At 42.8% G+C, this 8885-nt stretch overlaps 1 protein-coding gene across 1 annotated transcript in view; it reads left to right on the top strand.

Annotated features, from left to right (window-relative positions):
* Positions 1-8885, top strand: part of Slc2a13 (solute carrier family 2 member 13) — a 323576-nt gene that overhangs the window by 32908 nt on the left and 281783 nt on the right. The window lies entirely within an intron of this gene.

Genomic DNA, 8885 nt, shown 5'->3' with positions numbered 1-8885 from the left:
TGTGTGCTTGTGTGTGTGTGTGTGCTTGTGTGTGTGTGTGTGTGTGTGTGTTCAGTGTGTGTGACAGCCTCAGGTAATTTCCCAGCCTCTGTGTGATGGGGCCTGGCATGCTTTCTGTTTCTGTAAGTGAATAGCACATGTGAGCAGGCACTACAGTCAGGTACAGAAAGGCAGAATAAAACCTGTGGTTGTTCGTGGGTCATTTCATGGGTCTTTGAGAGGTTTAAAACTGCAATAATAAACAGTGAAAATCTGGCTCTGGTTGGGTGTTCCAAGCATAATTTGATTATTTTGCCTAACAAGTATTCACATCTGTGTGAAAAATCATTCAAATAAATAAACATTTCTAAAATAATTTTAAAACCAGTATTTTAATGACCATGATTCAGACGAGTGACAGCGCTCCTCCACTGCAAACTTTCACAGACTAGCTTTACTTAAAACCTGTCTCAATTCTCCATATCCAGAACTAAACGCCACATCATTTAAATGTCAGAGACTGGGGTCATGGTGTGGTATTATAATAAGTCCTGGGGATTTTATACATGGCCGCCAGATTTCAACACCATGGAATTGGCTCTTCCCATGAGAAACTAGAACCACCAATCCTCTTAAGCCCCGATACTGGAACATTACTCAGAAACTAAAGCTCAGTCTGTAGTCTACTCCATGCCCGTTCCCTCCAAGGCAGGTCAAGGAAACTAGGGTTCTTCGTCCCCTGCCATGGGGACGAACTCCACCCTCCCATGCTTGGAGCTGCAGACTGTACAAAAGTTTTCTCACACACAGAACAAGACTGCTATTTCAGGAGCAGGGGTGGGACAATCTTAGGGACTAAGTCATGAAGCTGTGAATGTCCATCCAATTCACAATGCACCTAGGTACAGCCAGACAGTGATGGCTTACTGAACGTAACTTTGGGGTCATTGTATGAGGAAAACACATCTGAGCTTATTTGAGTTTGTTGATTGAGACCATTGGAAAAACTGCTTTGTCCCAGATGTCCAGGCCAGAAAGGCTAGGCTCCATGATAATCTTTCCAGTGTATGGCACTGATTGGACACTTGTGGTTGCAGAAGGAGCTAAGAATAAGTAATATTTGTGAGCTGCAGTCCTAAACAAGACACTTGTACCATCCCCTGTCAGGCTCCCCCAGAAAATACCTCAGAGCTGGAAGACAGGAGGAATGGCTGTAAAATGCCATCTTTTTGGCATAACCCTTGCAGTGAGAAGCCCACAACAGCTGTGTATGGATGAACTAGGTCTTCGTCAGAACTGACAGCAATAGCCAGGCATGAAGGCCAGAGGTGTTCAAGGGCCCTACTCCTCCCTGGCAAATCATTTGCTCCACGTTGCCTGAAGTTTTATACCCACTGCTGACCTCACTGGGCTCCAGTCAATAGTCTAGATCCAGTGGCCGGCAGACAGTCCTGGTTAAACTGAGTAGGCTACAAAACCAACTCAAAAGCTGTGAATCATGGGAAATGGACTGGAAGGGAGGAGGGGGAGGTGATTGTGGTGGGAGAGATAAGAAGATGGGGAGAAGAAATCAAAATGTATTAAATATATATGAAGCGGTCAAAGGGCTACATTGAAAAATAAAGCCTACATTGAATAGTATATATTTTTACATTTTCATGTTTAATACCAACTTTAAAAATGTCTCATTATAATTCATTTCTATGTATGCTTTCTCTGCTAAATTTTTCATCAAGTCCATCAAGAAAGCATGTTTTTCTTGAATTCCAAGCTACTGGCATTGTGTCTGAATCAATATATGCATACAGGAAGTATTCATGTGAACCAGACAGTAGTCTGAAATGCAGAATGGGAACTGGGGACATGGCTTTGCTGGTAAGGACAGTTGCCACCAAGCACATAACCCTAGTGTCCTCTAACTTTCACATGTGTGTGTGTGTGTGTGTGTGTGTGTGTGTGTGTGTGTATAAGAAGACAGATGTACAGCCTGAGTGTGCTCATGTGGAGGCTAGAGTTCATCCTGTGTCTTCTTCTATGGCTTTCCACCTTAGTTTCTGTGAGAGCATCTTTCACTGAGCTGGAAGCTCACAGGTTTGGCTAGACCACCTGACCAATGAAGTCCTGGAATTACAGTATCTGTCCCTGACCCTGAGGTTATAGACATGCATAGCCTTGCCCAACTCTTATGTGTGTGCTTGGGATTGGAGCCTAGGTCCTGTTTCTCATACCAAGCTCTATTATCCACTGAGGTATCTCCCTGCCTCCACCTCACTTTTCTTCAGAATCATTACTTGATTGGTCAGGTAGGGCTTCTAGTGGGTATAACCAAGAGCTCTGTCAGTTCCTCAGGCTCTGAGCTCATCCACTTTGTAGAACTGAGAGAAGATAGGGGTGATGCTAGATCACAAAGTCAATACCAAAATAACGTCAAGGTATAAGAAAGCTATTAACATAGTAAAAATTAGCGTGAGAAATTTTTATAATGTGTACGTCTAACTATACATCTTTCACATTTCTCATATATCTACATGCTTTCCTTTGGTCCATTCATGCACCTTACTCAGCCATGAAAAAGGCTGCTTCTATGTGCTGTGCAGCTTCTGGAATTCTACACAGTGGGGAATCTATACAAGGATAGCGTCTAGAGGTTGAGGCGTCTGTCCTGCGTCTAGAGGTTGAGGCGTCTGTCCTGCATCTGGAGGTTGAGGCGTCTGTCCTGCATCTGGAGGTTGAGGCGTCTGTCCTGCGTCTGGAGGTTGAGGCGTCTGTCCTGCGTCTGGAGGTTGAGGCGTCAGTCCTGCATGCAGAGACTAAAGGATCTCTGGAGAGGGTTTCTCAGCCTCCCGCTCCGCAATCCCCTGATGAGGAAATTCTGTGTGGTCCTCAGTCAGGAAGGGAAGAGTCATCAGTGGAAAGGTCTACCAAGCCCTGGTGCTTGCTTCCAGGTCTGACAGCCTCAGTTATACCTCTAGGTCCTATGTGCTGGAAGAAGAGGACTGGTTCCTACCAGTTGTCCGGGACCTCCACACTGTGTGCTATGCCCCAACCCCGTTAAATAAATAAATGAATAATAAACATTCGAAAGGGAAGAAACAACTTTACCAAATAGTAGTGAAAGCATTCGTGGAATTCTTTGCAATGGCAGGATGAAGGGTGAGGGTGAGAGTCCCTTTTCTGTGACTTCCTGTGCCCTTTTAGGGAATGTGGTCCTGTGTGCTGACACTCTCTGAATTTTAGTCTGCTCCATTGTGTTTGGTTTTAGAAAAGAGGTTTCACTTTCTAGTGGAGGTTGAGGAACTCACTGCGTGGCTCAGGCTGACCTTAACCTTCTCACAGCCAGCTGCTTTGAATTATTCGCAGGTGCTGGCTGGGATTTTAGTCAGCAGCTACCACACCCAGGCCAGAGTCGTTTCATTTTATTGCTTTCAGCTCCTGCTTTTCGAATGATGAGTTTAGCGCCTTTAATCGGCTTTCGGTCTGTTGAGAAAGCAAGAGATGATGCCCGCTTTGAAAAGAACGCAGGAATAATGTGAGACCTCCCGTTCTGAAGGTCACATGCCTCTGCTGCCATCCCTGGAGTCTCCCAGTTCTCTCTTGACAATTTAAATGATTCATCCTGCTGCTTACCTGATCCCTTCCCCAGAGAACTAATTATGTAATGTTCCCGAGGTGATTGACTTGCAAATGATCTTGTATTCTTAAAGCGGGGCGTAGGTGAATTTTCCAGCTTCAAGAAACTAGAAATTATTTCTTCACTCTCTTTGTCATTGAGTTACTCAGGTAAGATATTCGAAGATGAATAGACTCTCAACACCAGTCGGTACAGTAACCATAACATATATTTTTACGGTGCTAAGGAATAAACATACATCTAAGAAATTGTGTTGTCAAAACAAATACCAATCATTTTGTCAGTCTCTGCTGGAGCTTAGACTCCATGTGTCTCTTGTCTCCTGCCCCTTGCCTTCTGCTCCAGCGCCACCGCTGGTCTTTTGATGTTTGTCTGTGAAGTGAATAAAAACACTTGTAGTAAGCTTTGCCAAGTTTTTTTCCTATTTGACATACTGTATGTGCGGTGTGCCTGTATGTTACTATATTACAGTATGCCTGCGTATTACTGTATGTATGGCGGGTCTGTATGTTACTTTATCTACACTGTGCCTGTATGTTGATGCAGCTCTTCTACAGCAAGGTTGGTTCCCCTAATTCACCTCTACAGAGCTGGAACTGGGGCTGCCCGGGAGGCCCTCCCCTTTACTTGGAAGGGAGCTTTGTTGACTTGTTACCTTCAACAAATGAAATGTATTTTGAAAAATGAATGATCTAGCTCCAAATGATTGGATGATTCAGGTGCAATTTCCTTTAACTTGTAATTAATTTTAATGTGTGATGTTGAGGCCAAGAGGAAAGGTGCAATTTTTAAAATAAAATGGTCTAGTGAGGGCCAGTATTTAGATGTAAGCTTTTTTCCATTTTTACCACTAAACCCAGTTTATTGATAGTGAGTTGTAAAGTACTTTACAGCTAGTATTATGGTCTGTGAAGGACTAAAAGAACAGGGGGAAGTTTCATCATTTTCTAAACAGGGGGGAAAAACAATTTTTGTTTTGTTTTTGTCTTAATAAGAACTGCCCATACATTTTGACCTATGGCTTTAGCCTTAGTTCTTATGAATTTCATGTCCTGAAAGAAACACTATTCCCCTATTTGTTTTAACTCACTAGGTAAAATGCAGTTTAGGCCCTTATTTTAAAAGAATGGTAGCCTTTCACCTCTCTCCTCCCTCATATCATTTCCTCTGCAGACAAAACTTTAATATTCTAGGGCAAGGAAAACAATGAAGGATTAGTCACAAGCTGTGACATTCTTCCTACCTGTAGTTCTTGAATTGCCCTCCTTAGGTCATTCCCTTTCTAAATAGTACTTCTGGACCTGGCACTAGAGCTGGGTGTGTCTTCTCATGCTACACAAGTAGGGTCTCAGAGAGTGAGCACCTAGCCCATGGGCCTACGTTTTTTGAAGAGGTGAGATTTGAACCACATATTTAGCCCCAAAGTCAGGATTCCCTACACTATGCTGTGTCTCAAGAATGGTAGGGAGGCAAACACTTCGTTTAGCTGCCGTTGTTATATTGTTAATCTAAGGAGGGATCTACCGCATGTTTTTCTCAATAGAACCATGTCAGGGGATGTTTATGGTATGCATGATGTAGGCTCTTCAGGAATTGCTATGGTTTGATGACCAGTTTTGGGATTTGCATTTTCAGTTGTAATAATTGGAAAGGTCAAATGTACTTCATAGAGATTTTGTGAGCAGTAATTAGGTAGTACTATGGAAAGAGAAGAGTTTCATGGTTTTAGAGAGATGGCTTAGTGGTCACTAGCATTGGCAGCTCTTCCTGAGGATCAGTTCCCAGCAAATATAATATAGCTCACAACTACATGGCATGCACATGATACACAGAGATATACACAGACAAAGCACCCATACACATAAAATAAAGGCAGATAAAAGATAAAGGATTTGTGTTTATAAACCTCTCACAGTGCAGACTCTTTCCCTATTTCATGATGTAGGAGATTCCTACTGTCTGGACAGTGTAGACTTAATCAAAGGTTGTCCACACTCCTGAGATACATGAGGTGGCTACTAAATACTTGTGGAATAGATTATGTGGATAATGAGGTGGAGAGAGAGTAGAGGAAGGATAGGGGAAAATTTTTCTCCTGGAGACATCATTAGAGAAATGGTCACTTGAAGACTCACAAGCTTAAAACAATGCAGCCTTTAATTTCAAAGTCAAACTATCCTATAAGTTCACTTAAATTTTTTTGACCAAGTGTCATGCAGCTGTGGCCTCAAACTCATTGTGAAGCCGGAGATGACCTTGATTCTATGATCATCTTTGTGCTTTGAGCTGTCACTGTTTGGGGCCGTTGATACCCTTGAGTCCAAAGGCAAAGAAAGGAATTACAGTGTTCATAGGATGATTGATGTAGATCACCAGGGGGAAACTGGATCGCTTCTCCACAATAGAAGAAAAACAAGAATTGTGTCTGAAGAACAGGATATGGGGTCCCTCTAGGTACCACCATGTCCTGTGCTTAATGTCGGATGATCCTTCAAAGCCATGCCCAGGGGGGTATCTCCTCAGGGTTTCTAGATCCTGTCAAGTTGACTATCAATATTATCCATCCCAGGTCCAACCCTCTATCAACCTGACATGTATTCATAAGATCGTCACTCTACCTAATGTGATATACAGTACTCCTTACACAGGATAGACAGCAGAGTCGTCTGAAGTAGGATAGCCTAGGTGGGGAGGCTGCACCTGAACAGTGTGTGAGATCATTCTGTATGCTGTGTGACTTTACTGAACGGGAAAGCAGAAAGCTGAGTGCAAGCATTCGTCACTCTCTGCTTCCCAACTGTGGATATACAATTCCACAGGCTGCCTGTGTTCCTGCTGCCAGGACTTCTCCAAGGTGGACTGTACGCTCTAACTATAAGCCAAAATAAACCCTTCTTTAGGTAGCTTTGGTGGAGTATTTTGTAGCAGGAGTGAAGAAAATATATACTACCAGAAATTGGGATTTATAGATGTTCACTCCTAAGCCCCGTTTATAAATAGCTAATTGTAAAGTACTTGTTAGCTAATATTATGGCTTGTGAAGGACTAAAGAACGGGGGAAACAGGAAGATGAAGAAGCTGAGAGAAAGGGAGAAAATAAAGATTTAGGAAGTAGTGTGGAAGTGATACTTCAGGACTTAGCACCACTTATCAGGAGCTTTAGAGATAGCACCGGCTACTGTAGAGCAGTGGTCCTCAAGCTTCCTAAATCTGTGACCCTTTAATACAGTTCCTCAGGTTGTGGGGACCCCAAGCATAGTTACTTTCAGTGGTACTTCATAACTGCAACTTTACTACTGTTATGAATCATAATATAAATATCTGATATGCAAGATATTTGATATGCAACCCCTATGGAGGGATCCTTAGACTCACAGAGGAGTCACACTCCACAGGTTGCGAACCACTGCTGTAGATGAGCACACCAACCTGTTTCCCTTGGTTCCCTCCTCCTCCCTTCCCTCCCTTCTCCTTTATCCATGCTGGGGACTGAACTCTATGTCCTTTGCTTGCTTAGCTGTATTTTACCCCTGAACTATATATACTCCTTGAATAACATTTATATTTAGAAACTCATTTACGTTTTGCCTTTCTGTCTTGGGTGACCCTTTCAGAACATGGAACTGAAAGCAGAGATGAGAAAAGTGTTTTCTGAGGCTAACGTGGAATAACTGTCACCCCCTCAGGTTGTGGCCATTTGCCCAGAAAACATTACGGGGTTAGGTCAAAGGAATAGACTAGGGTCTGTCTTTGGCTTTAGAGGCAAAGCCTCATCATATTTTCCATCATCTGTGTCCTGGAGCCTGAGCCTGCCCTGGTCACGTTTCTATTGATCTTTCTGCTTATGAGGGAGAACAATGGGTTCCTTGTTTCTCCTCTTAGTGTGTAACTGATAGACCATCGAGATTGGAATGCTCTCTGATGTTGATCTACGAAAAAGCATGTGGTGCTGGCTAGTTTGCTGGGCTAGATCATCAACCCAGACCCTGTAGGTTCTAGTTGGGTTATCTACCACAGCTATAACCTCAACCCTGCATGAGGTGTTTTAGGGTTTTTCTTAACCATTTTTCTTCTCCACACTGTGTTTTTAGCCAGTGTGGGGAAAATGGGATATTTCTTTTCATTGGGACTGAAAAATGAGACTGTAAAACTTTTCCTTTGAAGGTATGATTTATTTCTCAGATCAGGTTGAATTCTGTTACATGATTCTTTTTCCCTTTAAAATAATTTTTGGCAATCTCATATACATAATATATTTTATCATATTTATCACCAATTATTCTCTCTTCTGTCACACTTCCTATGGACCCTTTCCTCCCACAATTCATTCCTTTCACACATTTTTAAAATATATACTGAATTTAATTAGAGCTGCTACATGTGCACGCACATTGGGCAGTTTACTGAACTGTGAGCAGCTTGCCAGTGGCTTCATCACTGAACATAACTCTTTCCTCTTTTAGCCGTCTACATTGGTCTGGGTCCTCTCCCATCAAACAACTATCAAGAAAATGCCCCATAGACTTGTCCACAGTGCAGTCTGATGGAGGCAATTTCTCAAGTGAGGCTTGCCTTCCCATGTGACTCCAGTTATGTCAAAATGACGAAAGAAACAAACACCACCCTTTGGAGAGCCCGTGAGCTCCCCAGTCATAGGCATTTGGTCAGATTTATAGCACTGGGTGTAGGCCTGAATTCCATCCAGTGACATGACCCTGAAATCTAACTAGGAAGCCACTGGTTACCTTCATGACAGGCGTGCCACCCTCACATAACCTGGGCACATGTTGCTTGGCAGCTTGGAAGAGATCAGCTCTAGCTCTGCTTCTTTACATTTTACAACAAACATAAGTGGAATCCTCAGCAGTATGATTTACCAATAGCAGTAGCCTATATCGCTTTGGGGAAGCTTTGGGGTCTCTCTGACATCTAGGCTGACTCTATTTCCTAACTGCTGGGAATAAAAGCAGCATGAACATGGATCTACAAGTGTCTCTGTTGTAGACCACAGTAGTTGTACCAATTTACACCCCACTGTAACCTTATCTGCACTTGTGAGTCAATGTTTTTGCTTCTCTTTTTTGGCTAATTGGATTTTATTTTTTTCCGAGTTCATTGAATTTTTATTGCTTTTTTTTTAATTTTAAATATTTTCTTTATTTACATGGGAATTTCTCCATTCACAGTTTCCCCTCCAAAAAACAAAGAAACAAACAAAACCAAACCCCTGTTGCCTCCCCCTTCCCCATGCCTGCCACCCTGCCCTCTCCCACTT

This window comes from Mastomys coucha, unplaced genomic scaffold, assembly GCF_008632895.1.
Source record: "Mastomys coucha isolate ucsf_1 unplaced genomic scaffold, UCSF_Mcou_1 pScaffold11, whole genome shotgun sequence".
NCBI classification, from domain to species: Eukaryota; Metazoa; Chordata; class Mammalia; order Rodentia; family Muridae; genus Mastomys; species Mastomys coucha.
Note: the sequence above shows the minus strand (reverse complement) of the source record. Positions and strands in the feature narration are given on the sequence as shown.